The sequence below is a fragment of the Pan troglodytes genome, chromosome 18 (genome assembly GCF_028858775.2).
Source record: "Pan troglodytes isolate AG18354 chromosome 18, NHGRI_mPanTro3-v2.0_pri, whole genome shotgun sequence".
Lineage (NCBI taxonomy): Eukaryota > Metazoa > Chordata > Mammalia > Primates > Hominidae > Pan > Pan troglodytes.
This window is the reverse complement of record NC_072416.2, coordinates 57,195,738-57,212,011: the sequence shown is the minus strand read 5'-3', so window position 1 is coordinate 57,212,011 and position 16,274 is coordinate 57,195,738. Positions and strand designations below refer to the sequence as shown.

Below are 16,274 nucleotides of genomic sequence, written 5' to 3'. Positions count from 1 at the left end.
ATGCCTAACATTTAAAAAATTATGGACCAGGCACAGTGGCTCACACCTGTCATCCCAGCACTTTGGAGGCCAAGGTGGGAAGATCGCTTGAGCCCAGGAGTTTGAGACCAGCTTGGGAGAGATAATGGGACCCTGTCTCTACAAAATTCTTTTTTTTAATTAGCCAGGAATGGTGGCACGTGCCTGTAGTCTGAGCTACTCAGGAGGCTGAGGTGAAAGAATCCCTTAAGCCCAGGAGTCGGAGGCTGCAGTGACTAATGATCACACCACTGCACTCCAGCCTGGGCAACAGAGCAAGACTCTGTCTCAAAAATAGATAAAATAAAATAAATTTTAAATGTAAATAATTTTATATGAATTTGTTTATAAATTAAAGACTCCTCATATGTGTAAATTGCATTGCATTTGCATATTATTACTTTTATTACACACAGAAAAAATACTAAAAGTAAATGATCCATCATGTCATGTCACAAATGGTTTCTTCCACATAGTGGGATTAGGTATGATTATTTATCTTTGGTAACATGTTTTAATATTTATATTCCAAATTTGCTACATTGAGTATACTAAAATATTTTTAAATACCAGTAGATAAAGAACACTCAACAAAAAATATAATTGTTTGTTCATTTATTCATCAAGAGCACTAAAATGAAATGCCTACCATTTGCCACCTAGCTCCATGGAATAATAAACAGGATGATGTCATTAGTAAGTTTCAAGAGTTATTTTGAGCTATTGGCCATAATAACCTTGCAAATTAATATTATATTTCAAAACTATTGTGAAGTCTAATAATACTTTCTTATGTGGAAATGAATTGCTTTTAAGAAGGACAAGGTGTAGAAAAGCTTTTTTCAGCTATACCTTCAGGGATGTTGCTCAGATTTTGATGTTTTTACCTGTGGAAGAAGATGAAGGTCAAAATGTTAATTTTGCAATCATTAATATTATGATTCTAATTATTACCATTATACATTTTTATAGCATGTTTCATCTTAGAGACTTGCGGTAACTAACTGTTGTGTCTACGAGCTGATTAACTCTGCACCAAGTCTGATGAAAATTTCTAGATGAAACATAAAGGAGATTGTCATAATGGGGTTCACATATCTCCCATGAAGTGGAATGACACTAACGTGGTTGGTTTCACCTTCTTTCAAATTTGATATAATCTGAGCAGAACAGAAACTGACTGAAAAGTCCTGAAATTATCTCCCCCAGAATGTGAAGAGTGACAGTATCTGATCCAGCAGTTCCAGCGAATGCATTCAATTTTAAAAGGCCAGTTAGATAAGAGAATATTGGCACAACTCTCCAGATATCCATTCCCCAATTAACAATGCCATTTTCTGTTTTTCTAAGTGGAGACTAGGAAGTTTGTCTTGGCATTACAGGTCTCTGCTTGGAGCTTATTCATTTCACAGATGGTGACTGTTCTGCTTCTACAGCTTTGAAAAGATGTGGGTATAGGTAATGGGGGGTGATGAAGAGAATGAAAATAATAATATCCATACAAACACTGTCATTATACCACTATTCCTTCTGGGCCTACTATGCTCAAGTTCCTGCTTTGCAGGAGCCTGTACGTTAGTGAGAAGACAGGCCCCTATCTAAACACACTAGTGAAAGTCAACTATAAGGGTTTTCCCACATGATTTTCTTCGACTTTGCACATCTAAGGACAAAGAGAGAGAAAATGTTACACTTATGTACAGGGGTTCCCAATTCCCGGGCTGCAGACCAGTACTAACCTGTGGCCTGTTAGGAACCAGACCACACAGCAGAAGGGGAGCAAAAGGCAAATGAGCATTACCACCTGAACTCCTGTCAGATCAGCTGCTGCATTAGATTCTCATAGTAGTGCTACCCCATTGTGAACTGCACAAGCAAGAGATCTAGGTTGTGTAATCCTCACAAGAATCTAATGCCTGATGATCTGAGGGGGAACAGTTTCATCCTGCAACCATCCCCACCACCCCCGCCCCATCCGTGGAAAACTTTCACAAAACCGGTCCCTGGTGCCAAAACTGTTGGGGACCGCTGCTTATGCATGATTTTCTGTGTGTGGTATGGGAGGTATGTTGATTTATGTGCTAAACACTCCTATGCATAAAGCACTTAGCACTTCCACTCTACTCTTTGCTCCAATCAACTTCTTTGCAGCCAAGTATGTGGAGGAGTTTCTAATGTAGAAGACATTAAAGAATTACTTCAAGAAAAAAAAATCAAGAACGAGGGAATATTGTTAATCAAGAATGATTATTCTGGTTTTCAGATACCTTAATTTTTAAATCCCAATTATCTGCCCTCTTCTACCCATCGGCATTTCAGACAGCAGCCTACTGTAAAGCCATTTGAATTCTAGCCAATAGTTTACGTTTCAGTTCCCTCTTTCTTTGATAGCTATTGGAGGAGCAATTGTATTTCATGCTTGGACTGGTCCAGAAGTACATGAACAGAGGCCATTTTCTGTGACATAGTTTTTCTATTCCATAGTAAGACCCTAACAAAGAAACTGTAAGAGTTTCTAGTATCAGAAACTTTAACATCAATTTGCATGTCACTGTCAGACACCAGCCAGGGAGCCTACTTTTGGCACTTCCAAGAAGGTCGGATGCTGAACCATCAATAACTGGCAACAGTGACAAGAAGATGGAGCTATCTGATGAGAACTCGATGGAATCTGCCACTGGAAAAAGCTTATCTTTGCTGAACACCTGCAATGTTTCTCTTTTAAAATATATCTTCTGAGTGAAAAGTAATAATGTCCACCTGTTTAATAGGGAGTTCATTAATTCAAATTTTATATGGACAAATCTAAAAAGGAAATAGACATTGTGGGGGGGGGGAATGGAGAGGGGTCTAATATGTCCCATATAAAATAGACTCAATTATTAGCAGCCATACAGTAAGTATGTGAGGAGTAAGGGAGGATACACTTTAAGAGACTTGTACAAAAATATTCGGAATAGCTTTACTCCTAATACTCCTAATAGCTAACATGTAGAGACAATCCAAATGGTCATCAACAGGAGAATGGTATATTCTTACAAACTGATATACTGTGGTGGGATTTTTTTGTTGCTGTTGTTTATTTGCTTGTCTGTTTGGTAGAGACGAGGTCTCACTATGTTGCCCAGGCTGGTCTCAAACTCCTGGGCTCAAGTGATCCTCCCACCTTGGCTTACCAAAGTGCTGGGATTATAGGCATGAGCCACCTTGCCAGGCCACTATGTTTTTTGATATAATGGAACACTATTCTGCAATTTTAAAAACTAGCAAACGGCCGGGCACAGTGGCTCACACCTGTAATCCCAGCACTTTGGGAGGCCGAGGCGGGCAGATCACGAGGTCAGGAGTTCGAGACCACCCTGGCTAACATGGCGAAACCCTGTCTCTACTAAAAAAAAACACAAAAATTAGCTGGGCGTGGTGGCGGGCGCCTGTAGTCCCAGCTACTCAGGAGGCTGAGGCAGGAGAATGGTGTGAACCTGGGAAGCGGAGCTTGCAGTGAGCCGAGATCACGCCACTGCACTCCAGCCTGGGCAACAGAGCAAGACTCCGTCTCGGAAAAAAAAAAAAAAACTAGCAAACTATTGATACACACAGCAACACAAATAAATCTCAAAAACTTTATTTTCAGAGAAGTCAGAAACAAAGAACTACATATATTTCTCTTTTAAAATATATCTTCTGAGTGAAAAGTAATAATGTCCACCTGTTTAATAGGGAGTTCATTTATTCAAATTTTATAAGGACAAATCTAAAAAGGAAATAGACATTGTGGCGGGGGGGGAATGAAGGGGGTTTAATATGTCCCATATAAAATAGACATATTGAGATTCCATTTATATTGAACTCCAAGAACAGGCAAAACTAATGCCAAATATTTTTATTGATCCCACTTGATGTACAAATAGTTCTACCTCTCATTCTACACATAATGAAAACTGATGCTGCTGAAGTCAATTGGCAAGGTTATGAGGATAATTGGTAATGAAACTGAGATGTGAATTTCCAGACATAGGCTGCCTTCTCCCACCTCTTATTTATGCAGTGAACACGTTTGTGGAGCCTACCCTTTTCCAGGTACCGTGCCAAGCATGAAAATCAAATAGTAAAAATAAAGTTGGCCTATGCCCTAATTGGCAATAAAGCATAGAGGGCAAGAACATATTTACTGCAAAGCAAATATATTGAGTTGATCACATGTAAAAGAAAACTTCTTATCAGGGTATAGATTGTTCATCTCACATCTTTAAACCCTTACCCATACCCAAGAGAGGAATTTTCTAGGTAACAACTTTAGTCCTTGGGTACTGATCTTCTCTCAGGAGGATACAGAAGCTGGAGGTCTGTTCTTAAATGCAGCCATAGGAAATGAGTCCACCATTTCCTGCTATATCTTCAAATTCCTCCCCAGTTTCATCTCCTTTGTGAAAGCTAAGAATTTATTTCTCTTCTCTTTATTATTCCAAACTGTAGTGTTTTAGCCTCTCCTTGCTTCCCTAACAATATTGTGAATTACTTGAGGAGAGAGAATGACGTCATTCATCTCAACATCCACTGAGCCAAAAATGATGCCTACACCTCCCTGTGCCTATTGGCTGGACCATACACCTGCCTGGCAATCTGGACCCTTTCCATCATCCAGTGCTGAATTCTTACTCCAGGTTCTATAGCCCCATGTGTCTTATGCTCTGGAGGGATAATGGCCACATTATCCAATATAAGACATGTATGGGTTGATCTTGAGTTAAGCCAGAGTCCCCAAACATCAGATGTCCTTCCATGGCCTTAGGATCATCCATTTTATTTCATCATTAGCCCTTCCTCATCCAATGTAGAGATCAAGTCAAATCTAGGACTCTTGAAAGGAATGTGGAAAGGATGAGGCTTTACCTGATTCAGCACATTGCCCTTGCCCTCCTCGAAGCAGTCATCTGAACAAACAAGGAGTGAACAGCCCTCAGGGCTATATTCTAAAGTTCTCTTGTGAAATTACAAAACACAGCAGAGTAAAAAATGATTTTCCTTGGAAAATCATTCTCGTATACGATGATGAGGAGTGACTACACCGTAACAAAATAGTTAATGAAGAAATAGACAACCCAAACTGATTGCTGTCAGAAAGACAAAGAAAAGCCTGGCACTTTACATATGTTTTCCTTTCCTTCCTGCTCAACAACATTGCATTGTAGACAGTAGTTCAAATGGAAAGAACAAAAGTGGTGCGTGAGTCTACCTAGCACAACCACCTCGCTTAATTTGATGGGAGAGAATATCTGTCAATATACTTGCGGTCCAAGCACTGACTGATTGGAGACTCTCCTTCCATCCCACCTCTTCTAATGTTATTTAACGAAAAAGTTAGATGCTGCTACATGGTGCCTCAGGCATGATAAAATGAAGACGGTTTTAACATTTTCTTGCTATTGCTCTTTAGTTTTTTACTTACAATTTCTTTAAAACACATCGAGAGCATACTTGAATTTTGTCATAATAACAGTTGAAACAAAGAAACTTTTAAAACCAGGTGTATTAGTACTCTTTTGCCATGAGCATCTGTTCGGTTTAAGAATATTTACTCAGGACACAAGATATAGCTCCAGGCTTTTCCTTTTTTCTAGTTCAGCCATGAGTCGCAAAGAGCCTTCGTTATGAAAGTTTAATTGAGCCACGTGGTTTTGTGTCAATATGCACTATAAAATATTTTCCTTCTGCCAATTGGAAAGATATTATTCTTAGCTAGGTTTATAAAATTCTACCTCTTTCATTCCTCTCTACCGTTTTGAAATAGATCCCGTTTCTGGCAAATTGAGTCAGTAAGTAGAATTTATTTTTCCTTGTAATTGTTTTATTTCCCCAAAAAATAAGTACAACAAGGAAAACAAAGCAGGGCTGGAATAAATGGCTGTCAACTCAACAAACCTTAAGTAAATTTTATGCCTGGTGCTGCCATTGGTATTCAATATCACTAGATATTTTGTCTTGAATAATCACCGATGGACATTGATTTTGTCTTTGCTCTTCACAGCACAGCAAAATTAATGTGAAAGTCAGACTCAAATGAGTCCCAATGGTGTCCTCTGATCTATCTCTGCTGAGAAGCACATTTCAAATACAGAAGAAATGGCAACCAGCTGAGACCCAATGTATCTTGTATTATAACAATTAGTGGATACGAATAGCCCTCACAGGAGTGCTCAGCTTACCTTTATATCAACTTTGGAGGTGAGAGTCTGAAATAGTTCATTGAGGTTAATATGTAGTGGTTTTATGCTGTGATTAATTCTCACCAATTAAAATGATGATGTTTCTCTTTTTTCACATTGTATTTTTGTAACTATTCTTTTGGGTATATGGATGTAACCATGAAATGTCAACAAGGGGGCAATAATTGCATAGGAGTTTAGAGTTAAAGAGAAAATATTTTCCTGAGTGCACTTTAAAAAAAAAAAGAAAAGAAAAAGAAGGGAATGATAGAATGTAATGTGATATTCAGTGGGAACAGTAGCAGTGAATATAAGGAATGGCACATAGCTCTTTATCCTTGAATCAAGAGGGAATATCAGCGATCTGTCATGCTGACGGCACCTGAAACACCACCTACCACTTACTTGCTTCAGACTAATTCAGACCATGTGGCAGAACCCTGGAGAAACCATAAGCAACCATTTTAGGTGAATTCTGGACTGTTAAAAATCGGGAATCTTTATACACAGGTAATGTTTCTTCATTTTTGCATGTCCCAGCACCCAACCCAGTTCTTCAGGCAGAGGAGCTAGGTAGGTGTTTAGTAAAGTTTGAGGTGTAGAAAATGAAAATGAAATTGAATGAAATGAATTGCCTAACATTATCTTCGTGTAGCAGGTATAATTAGTGCTTCATTCTTAAGTCCTGAGCTCTCACTTCTGAGCTCTGTACTCACCAATGGCATTTAATGGCAAACAGATGCAACTGTCTGCCTAAAGATTTTTCTGGTCACCCAAGCAGTCTTGGCCAGGTGTTTACTATCATATCACTAGATACAGCCTTCATTGATTGACAGCAGGAGTTAGTGGAGAAATATCTCAGCATCCTCAGATCTTGGGTGGGAAAAATCTGAGGGACAGTCTGCAAAGCCCACCAGAGCTTCGTAGAGGAATTGATCCCAGGGGCTCGCAGCACTAATCGTCTCATTATTACAGTCTATATTTTCTTCCTTCCCTTCCCTATCTCACTTTTGCCTCCCCCTACTGGTGCCTCTTGGAATCACCTTCCACATATACTAGTTGTACTTCTTGTCGTAGGTCAGCATCTAGGGAAACCCAAATTAAGACACGTTCTTTGTCAACATTCCTCAGGATGCTAAAAAAAAAAAAAAAAAAAAAAAAAAAAAAAAAAAAAAAAAATGGTGCATGGCATCCTTTGCCATGCCATGTTTTAAAAGGCAATGCAACCAGGCAGCTGTAATACTCAGTTCCAGCGCCTGCAGCTTAACACCTCTTTGCATTACACTGACGTTTTCAGGCGTGTCTGTTAACTGTAGACCTTCTGTAGGTGTTTGTGTTGCATTTACAGCATCTGCTCTGGGACTAAAGCAGTGATCACAAAAGTAAAAAGGATCTACACAGTTAATCAGATTGCTTCATGGACAGGAAAAAACTATAGCCAATAATTTATCTTCAATGCTTTTCCAGTTCAATCTTATCCCTTGAGCTGTCTGTGCAACACAGACTGAAGAAGAAATCTGGTAATTATTTGGTATAATTTAATCAAAATAGATGGCCAATCTAATAATACAAGGCATAAAGTTACATAAGGACTAGATTGCACCTGTGTTGATGATACAAATGCCGAATTACCACTTTAATCTCTCCTGAATCTTTGCCTCCATTAATGGAACTGACTGCAATGTCATTTGATTCTCTTTTTACCATTTTCACAATCAACAGAGTTTTAATCAATTGCATTGATTTTTCTCAGTCCATCTCAGCATTTTGAAATATATTATGTCAAATATTAAGACCAGACAACTCTATGTTAAAAGCAGATGCTTCCATTAATAATCAATGAAAGGGCAGAGGGGCAAACACAAGAGATACTAAAGTAAAGGATCCTTGAAGGCACATACTGCTAATTAGATTTATTACCAACTCTGTGATTTTGAAGAAAGCACCTAATCCCTCTGAGCCCATGTTTTTCATCTGTAATGGAAATAATAATTTCTAATTTTCAGGGGTTTTATGAAAATTAGAAATAAAATATCTAATGTTGCCTGCATATAGCAAGTGCTCAGAGTTATAATTTTTGTTTTGGTATTGCTCCATCTTTCCAGGCTAATTTCTAGCCCAATTGTGTCAATTGCCTCTGAAATTGATCATGCTTCTTTGGGAAAGCTTTGCATGCCATGTTTCTCTCAGTTCACATAGGACTAATTTTGGTCAAGGCTTTCACATGCTTACAATTTCAATCAAGTCAACAAACAAATAAAACTTTGCATGGGCAGCTCAGAATTAAAGGTGCCTGTTTCTCTAAGTGATGGGATTCCACAGAAAGGAAATACAATTTTAAGATAAGCCTAACAATTTAATAAAGTTCAAAATGTCACTAATTTAGAAAGAAAACTAAATTTAAATTATTATTATTTTGGAATTTATGTTTTAGAATTTAGCCTACTAAATTTCCAGCTGTAATGAATAACTATTATATTATTCCAAAGATTACATGAGATAATGCAATTAAAATACCTAGCACACTAGTTGGCACAAAAAGCACTCAAATAAGTATGCCTTAATAAAAAAAGAACATAAAATTGCATTACTATTCTTGCTATATCATCATACAAGATAATTTGGATGACATATATTATTTTACCCTAATATTATATATTAGAGATATTAATTATGTAACATTTCCTTATGCATTTAAGATCCAGAGACATCATTCATAGAGAAGCAGAATTTTAAGTGTCTTCTTCACTTTTCTCTCCATAAACTGCATTTGCCTTCTGTCTTGAAATTGAACAGCAGGGAAATATTCCCAAACATTCATTTTCAATGATTTAAATTTAAGATTTTTTGTTTTAGGGAGAATAAAATATGCCAGTCTAAGGACTTGTTTCTGCCTCTGGACTCAGATTGTCAGGATAAGATGCATCCCATGGCACAGAGCCCAATTTGTAAAAATGATCTGAGTTAACCAAAAACAATTTTATATCTAGAAAGCACTCCCAAGCTTTCCATTTGGGATTTGTAATCCCAGAAGGCATGTAATCCAACTAAAAGATGAGATCTTTCCTATCTTATTAAAAGTCCAAAAAATCATGACATGTTAGTTTTATGACAATAACACAATGTTCATGCATACACACCCACACACACGATTACAGTTGGCATTGTTATTTAATATGCCATTCATTTCATGTCAACTTTTGAGCTTTCCACCAAGCAACTGATTGGAAAGTTAGTGCTATGTGCAAATAACCTTTTACTTTCAATAAAGGAATGTGATTTGGGTCTTTTCCACCTTCAAATTAGAAGGTACATTAACTAAATTTGCATGATAAATCATTTAATAATTTATAAGGAAATAAATATGACATAAAAGATCATTGCAAATGTGTACTGTTTGCTTTCCTCTTAATTATAATTGAAGAAGACACTTGGTCTTGTGAATTGCTGATTGGGGTGGAAATGAGAGTGCGGAGCTCATTTTTAAGTCTTATGTAATACCTGGGATTGGTCAGCATGGACTTAAACACTGTTAATGCATCCAGCAACCATGATCCTACCCTATAAATGCTCCATTCTGGAACCAGGATGGAAGTCAGGACTTCTCTCCTATTTCAATAATAACCTATTGCCTGGCATATACCAGTAGGTACCCAAAGCCAACTTCTTTGCAAGAAAATTAATATTAGGTCTCATTGCTTGAAAAAAATAATAAATTTGGCTGGCTAACTACATAGTATATGACAGTGTGTTAGGGAATGTTCCTGAAGTATTTGTATAGATTACAATCACAGTAGATCTTAAGGCCCTTTCTTGTATGAAATGCAGATATAAACTTAAAATTATCTTTGCAGAGCCATGCATTCGTGGAAGGTCCAAAGTGTCCACAGATAAACTGGATTTTGGAATCCCAAATAATTCTGTAAGAGATAAAACTCTTAAGAGAAAAAAGTTTGGCAAATATTTCCTTATTTTTCCAATTGTCATAAAATTCCCTTCAAGTTGAACACTGCTATCACCATTTTAGGAATGGAAACTGAGGCTCCAAGAGCATCAATAACTTGATAAAAGTCATATGATGTAGCAAATTATATTTTGCAAAAATAATTGCAACAAAATCTCTTATCCCACATGCTCCTTTACAATGTGACCTGGTGGTGAAGTCTATGGCTCTTTCCCTTTATTCTGGGTAACCGTGTGAGTACTGTAACCCACTAAGTATGGCAGAAGCAGTGAATGTGGTGCTATTTCACTTCCAAGGCTAGGTCACAAAAGGCCATGCAGCTTCTGCTTTGCCCTTTTGGGATGCTCACTCTGGGGAAAGCCAGGTACCACGTAAGAAGTCCAAGTACCTTGGGAAATCACATGCAAGTGTTCCAGTCAATAGCCCTTGCTGAGCTTCTAGCCAACAGCCAACATCAACTGCCAGCCATGTGAGTGCCCTAGCTTGGACATCTAGCCCAGCTGAGCGGTCGGATGACTGTAGCCCTAGGCAACATCTAGCTCTAACTACATGAGAGACCCCAAATGAGGACTTTCCAGCCTGGCCCTTTAAAATTTAAGAATTTCTGAAAATCATGACAAAATAAAACACCTGCTTTAAGCCACTAAGATTTGGAACAATAATAACTGGGATATGCAACATATCATCAAGATAGGATTTGGAACTGGGAGGGTCTAATCCAGGGTTATTATTTTTCTCATTGTTCACAATGGGAGTTTTGGTGGAGAGAACACATGGTTTTCAAATCACCTTTCTTTTAGTGAATTGAGTGGTTAAATAGGTAAACCCAATCAAGACTAAGGTGGAACTAAGGTAAAAGAAAGTAATAGGTAGGATGTTGAGACATAACATTCAGTAAGCCATTAAGCTAAACCAAAAGCATAAAAGGGGTCTTGGAGGAACAGGAATCTGGATCAGTTCTTGTGATTTAGTGGTTACTTAGGAGACAAAAATGTACCAGAATAAAGGTTTCTACTTCATCCCCACTTCCCAGAAATATCCTCTGTCTCTCAGCAATAAAATAAGGGAAGTACTTGAAAAATGGACAGTTGTTTAGATTTTAGCCTTAGCACAACTCACAGAAGGGATCAGACAGTTAGTGAATGCAGAAATCTACTGGAGGCAAGCATCTCTCATAAGGATGAAGCGTGCAATTGAATTTGTTCTTGTCAATCATCATCAGAAAAGATATAGTGAGTATACATGGTGAACAAAGAATCCTGAGATTGGGGAGAAAAAGGAACAGCATTTAATTTTTACCCCTAGGAGTTTTAGCAAGCCCTCTAGGGATAAGAAAAGCATATGTGAAATACGTGAAATGATGGCACAATTAACTTACTTTTTGCTTAAGTACATGCACTTCCACCAAGAACCTCAGGCATCATAAAAACAAGGAGATATAAAAGAAGTAGTTTAACATTTGAAGGCCCAAAGCAGCGTTTTTGTAGCACAACTGTGGGATAATTATTTTTCTCATTGCAAGTAAAAAGACAAGATTAAAGAGGTAAGGTGATTTGCTCAAAGTCACACAAGAGTCGAGTTTGGTTTTGGAGCCTGTCAATTTAGAATCACACTTTCTACTTATTGTGCAATACAGTAGAAGCTGAAGACTCATGATATCTCAAAATACAGAATTAATAAGAATTAATGAACACCCCCACCCCCCACAACAACAAAACCCATAAGTATATCCACGCTAACTTGCCTTCACATTCCCTACATCACTTGATTTTCTGAAGCCTTTGGTTCTTTTCCTGTCTTTGAGTTGAATTACAGCTTGAATTCCTATCATCATCTCTGCTTAATTCCTGAGGCCATCTTTATACGTGCTGTCTTTGTGGCCTCCAACCTGCCTCCAAGCCACACATGTGTAACCAAATCAAGTAGTCTTTTTAAAAACCTTGCACACATTTGTCTTGATTCCTTGATAAGAACTAAGCCTGAGAAGTCTACTTTATATTCACATTCATCCACGCTTTCAAACTATTTTCCCTCCCTTAGACTTGCCTATTTGATTGTTAAGGAACCTAGCCAATCATACTAAAAGTGTTCAGAGAGAAAACTGTACGTGGGCCTGAATTTGTCAGAGTTGTTTTCCATGATTAAGCAGGCCTTGAGCATGACGTTAAAAATGGAGGGATGACTTAGATCATCAAGAAATGTAGAAAGAATATAATTTCATTAAGGGGCTGAAGGTGCAACTATCATAAAATTCACATTTCTTATTTTTCAGTAATAGGTGTTTTTACCTAAAATTTAAAATAAAAGATAGACTTGCTGGAAGTGGTGGCTCATGCCTGTAATTCTAACACTTTGGGACACTGAGGTGAGCAGATTGCCTGAGCTCAGGAGTTCGAGACCAGCTTGGACAACATGGTGAAACCCTGCCTATACTAAAATACAAAAAATTAGCCAGGTGTGAGGGTGTGCACCTGTAGTCTCAGCTACTCAGGAGGCTGAGGCAGGAGAATCATTTGAACCCAGGAGACAGAGGTTGCAGTGAGCCAAGATCATGCCACTGCACTCCAGCCTGGCCAACAGAGCAAGACTCCATCTCCAAAGGGGGAAAAAAAGAGATAGACTTATATCAGGCATATACGCTGCCCCAGGCATTTTTCTGTGTATTTATATATGATTCATATTGATAACTAATAGGCTTTGGATAGAAATGCTAGCTAAAAGATGGAGACTCCAAGGCAAGCTAAATGGCAGGACAGGCTAAATCCAATCTTTGTACCTTGGAGGCTTTTTCCCATCACAAGACAGATGATGTAAACCTAGCAGAAATGAAGTCTTAAAAAGATAATTACTTATGGAAGACTCTTTCTCAAATGCAAATTGATGCCTGGAGCAGTTACCTTAATGCCCCCCTCCACTCTCCCATACCACTTAGTACTTTCTGGAGAGCTTTTCTACACTTAAAAAATAACATTATTGTAATTTTAACTGTATTTCAGGGGCATTGAAGAAAGGACCTAGATGTTTACAGCTTTCAACTTTTTAAAAAACCCAAGTACTCCCTAGCTGTGTTGATTATAAGGTTGTTTTTTTTTCTTTCAATTCTTTATTCTAACTTACTCTTTGGTATCAAATTTATGATGACCACCATCAATTAAGCAAAAATTTGTTCTGCTGTCTGCCATTTGCCTTTCAGCTGTATTTTCACTGCTATAGACTGAATGTTTGTGTCTCACACTCCCCAAATTTATATGTTGAAATTCTAACTCCAGTGTGATGGTATTAGGAAGTGGGTCCTTCGTGGGTGACTAACTTATGAGAGTGGTGCTCTTATGAATGGGATTAGTGCCCTTCTAAAATAAATTCCAGAGAGCTACCTCACTTTTCCACTATGTAAGAACAATGGCAAAAAGTCAGAAGTCTGCAATCCAGAAGAGAATCCTCACCAGAACTCAATATGTCGTCACCCTCACCTTGGACTTATGGTGTCCAAAACAATGAGAAATAAAATTTTGCTGTTTAAAAGCCAGCCATTGTATGACATTTTGTTACAGCAGCCTGAACTGATTAAGAGAGAAATTGGTGCTGAGAAGTGGGGGTGCTGCTGTAACAAATACCTAAAATGTGGAAGTGACTATGGAACTGGGTAATGGGTAGAGGCTGGAAGAATTTGGAGGTGCAAGCTAGAAAAAGCCTACATTGCCTTGCATTGCCTTGAAAAGACCATTAAAGGATATTCCAATGACAGCTTAGGAAGAAAAGAGGAGACCTATGAAGAAAACCTCAATCTTCTTAAAAGAATATCTAAGTACTCATGAACAGAATGTTGGTAGAAAAGACAGTAAAGGCCAGGGGCGGTGGCTCACGCCTGTAATCCCAGCACTATGGGAGGCCAAGACAGGCGGATCACAAGGTCAGGAGATCGAGACCATCCTGGCTAACACGGTGAAACCCCATCTCTACTAAAAATACAAAAAATTAGCCGGGCGAGGTGGCAGGCGCCTGTAGTCCCAGTTACTCGGGAGGCTGAGGCAGGAGAATGGTGTGAATCCGGGAGGTGGAGCTTGCAGTGAGCCGAGATAGCGCCACTGCACTCCAGCCTGGGGGACAGAGCGAGACTCCGTCTCAAAAAAAAAAAAAAAAAAAGGAAATAGACAGTAAAGCCCATGGTAATTAAATCTTGCACAGAAATTAGGAACACACTATTGGAAACTGGAGAAAAGGTGATCCTTGTTACAAAGTGGCAAAGACCTTGTCTTTATGTCCTAGTATTTTGTAGAAGGTATTTAGCTGAAGCTATTTCTCAGCAAAGTGTTGAAGGTATGGCTTGGTTCCTCATGAATATATATATAGCAAAAAGTGAGAAAAGAGAAATCACTTACAGACTAAATTATTATGCAAAAATGAATCAGAACTAAAAGAATGAAAAATATTCCAGTCTATCCATATTGCAAAAAATGAGAATGATAAGGATGTGGCCAAGTGCTGATAATGAGATTCATTTGGATTAGCCATCTCAATAAAAGCCAGAAACAATTCTCCAAGACAATAGGAAAATAACTCTGAAGACAATTCAGAGACCACCAGAGCTGCCACTCCCATCATAGACCCACAGTGTGAGGGCTCAAGGGCCACAGCAGTTTCAAAGGAGGGGCTGCCATCACCTGTAGGACCCTGGCATATGCTGGCTCAGCACTGCCTAACATCAGGAGCTCCACTACCCACACTCTGGTGCTGTGCTCCTCAGTTGTCCCAGGGGCAGCTTCAGCAGGCCACAGTGTGGTGCAAGCTACAGTGGCAGCCCCTCCGAGGGCACAAGCAGCAAATTCAATCTTTGGCAGTGTCTGCATAGTGCTGGTGCACAGAGTGCACAGGCCAGAGGGCATAGATGCCTCCACCTAGGTTTCAAAAGATACAGCCACCTGAAGCCATAGAATAGTGACCTCTTCCTAAGAAACTACAGGAGGAGGGGCCCAGGAGACAGCCACAACCAGAGCAGGGCCCAGACAGAGGCACTGTAGGACCTTCCCACTGAGCCATGGGAGGTGACATCACTAACCCAGTGGGCCTTCAGGTCAAAGCATTAAGCCAAAGAGAATTCTTCTTTTTTTTTTTCTTGCCCTCACAGTAAAAGCTAAGAAAAGGAGAATTATTCTTGAGCCTTAAGATCACATGTCCAAACTACAAGACAAATTCCACATGATTGTAATTTGGACTACAAGACAAACTCCATGTGATCTGTTACTCCTTTCTTCTTTTCTATTTCTCCCTTTTGGGATGAAATTGTCTAGCTTATGCCATCTCATTATTGTATTTTGGAAGCACATAACTTTATTGGCTTCACGGGTTCACAGCTGGAGGGCAATTTGCCTCAGAATAAATCATACCTTGAGTCTCAGCCATACTTGATTTAGATGATATTTAGGTGAGCCTTTGGATTTTAGACTTTAGAGTTGTTGCTGGAACAAGTTAAGACTTTGGAGGCTGTTGGGATGTAATGAATGTATTTTTATGTGATAAGACCATGAATTTGGGGGGTACAAGAGTGGAATACTATAGATTGAATGTTTGTGTTTCCCAAAATGCATATATTGAAATCTTAAGCTCCGACATGATGGTATTAGGAAATGGGGCCTCTGGAAGGTGATCAGGTCATGACAGTGGAACCCTCACGAGCAGCATTAGTGGCCTTATGAAAGAGACCCTGAAGAGCTCCCTCACCCTTCCACCATGTGAGGACACAGTGAAAAGACAGAAGTCTATGAACAGGAAGCAGGCCCTCTTCCAACACCATATCTGCTGGCCCCTTGACCTTGACTTTCCAGCCTCTAGACTTGTGAGCAATACATTTCTATTGTTTTTAAGCCACACAGTTTATGGCAGCCTGAACAGACTAAAACTATCACTACCTAATAGTCATTCATGTAGAATGTTAGCCTAAGAGCAGGGCTCTGGAACAAATCCGTTTGAGTTAAATTCTCAGCTCTGTCACATGTCACAATAAGAGTATGGACACATTGCTTAGCCTTTTTGAGTTTAAAGTTCCCTATTTGTAAAATGGCGATAATAATAGTATCTCCATCACAGGGTCT

The 16,274-nt window shown here is 38.9% G+C and overlaps 1 long non-coding RNA gene across 1 annotated transcript in view; it reads right to left on the bottom strand.

Annotated features, from left to right (window-relative positions):
• Positions 1-620: 620 nt before the first annotated feature.
• The window catches only part of LOC107968867 (uncharacterized), a 443,383-nt gene continuing 427,729 nt past the window's right edge, over positions 621-16,274 (bottom strand). Inside the window, exon 3 of the long non-coding RNA XR_010152359.1 lies at positions 621-905. This is a non-coding gene — a long non-coding RNA (uncharacterized LOC107968867). The remainder of the gene's footprint in view (positions 906-16,274) is intronic.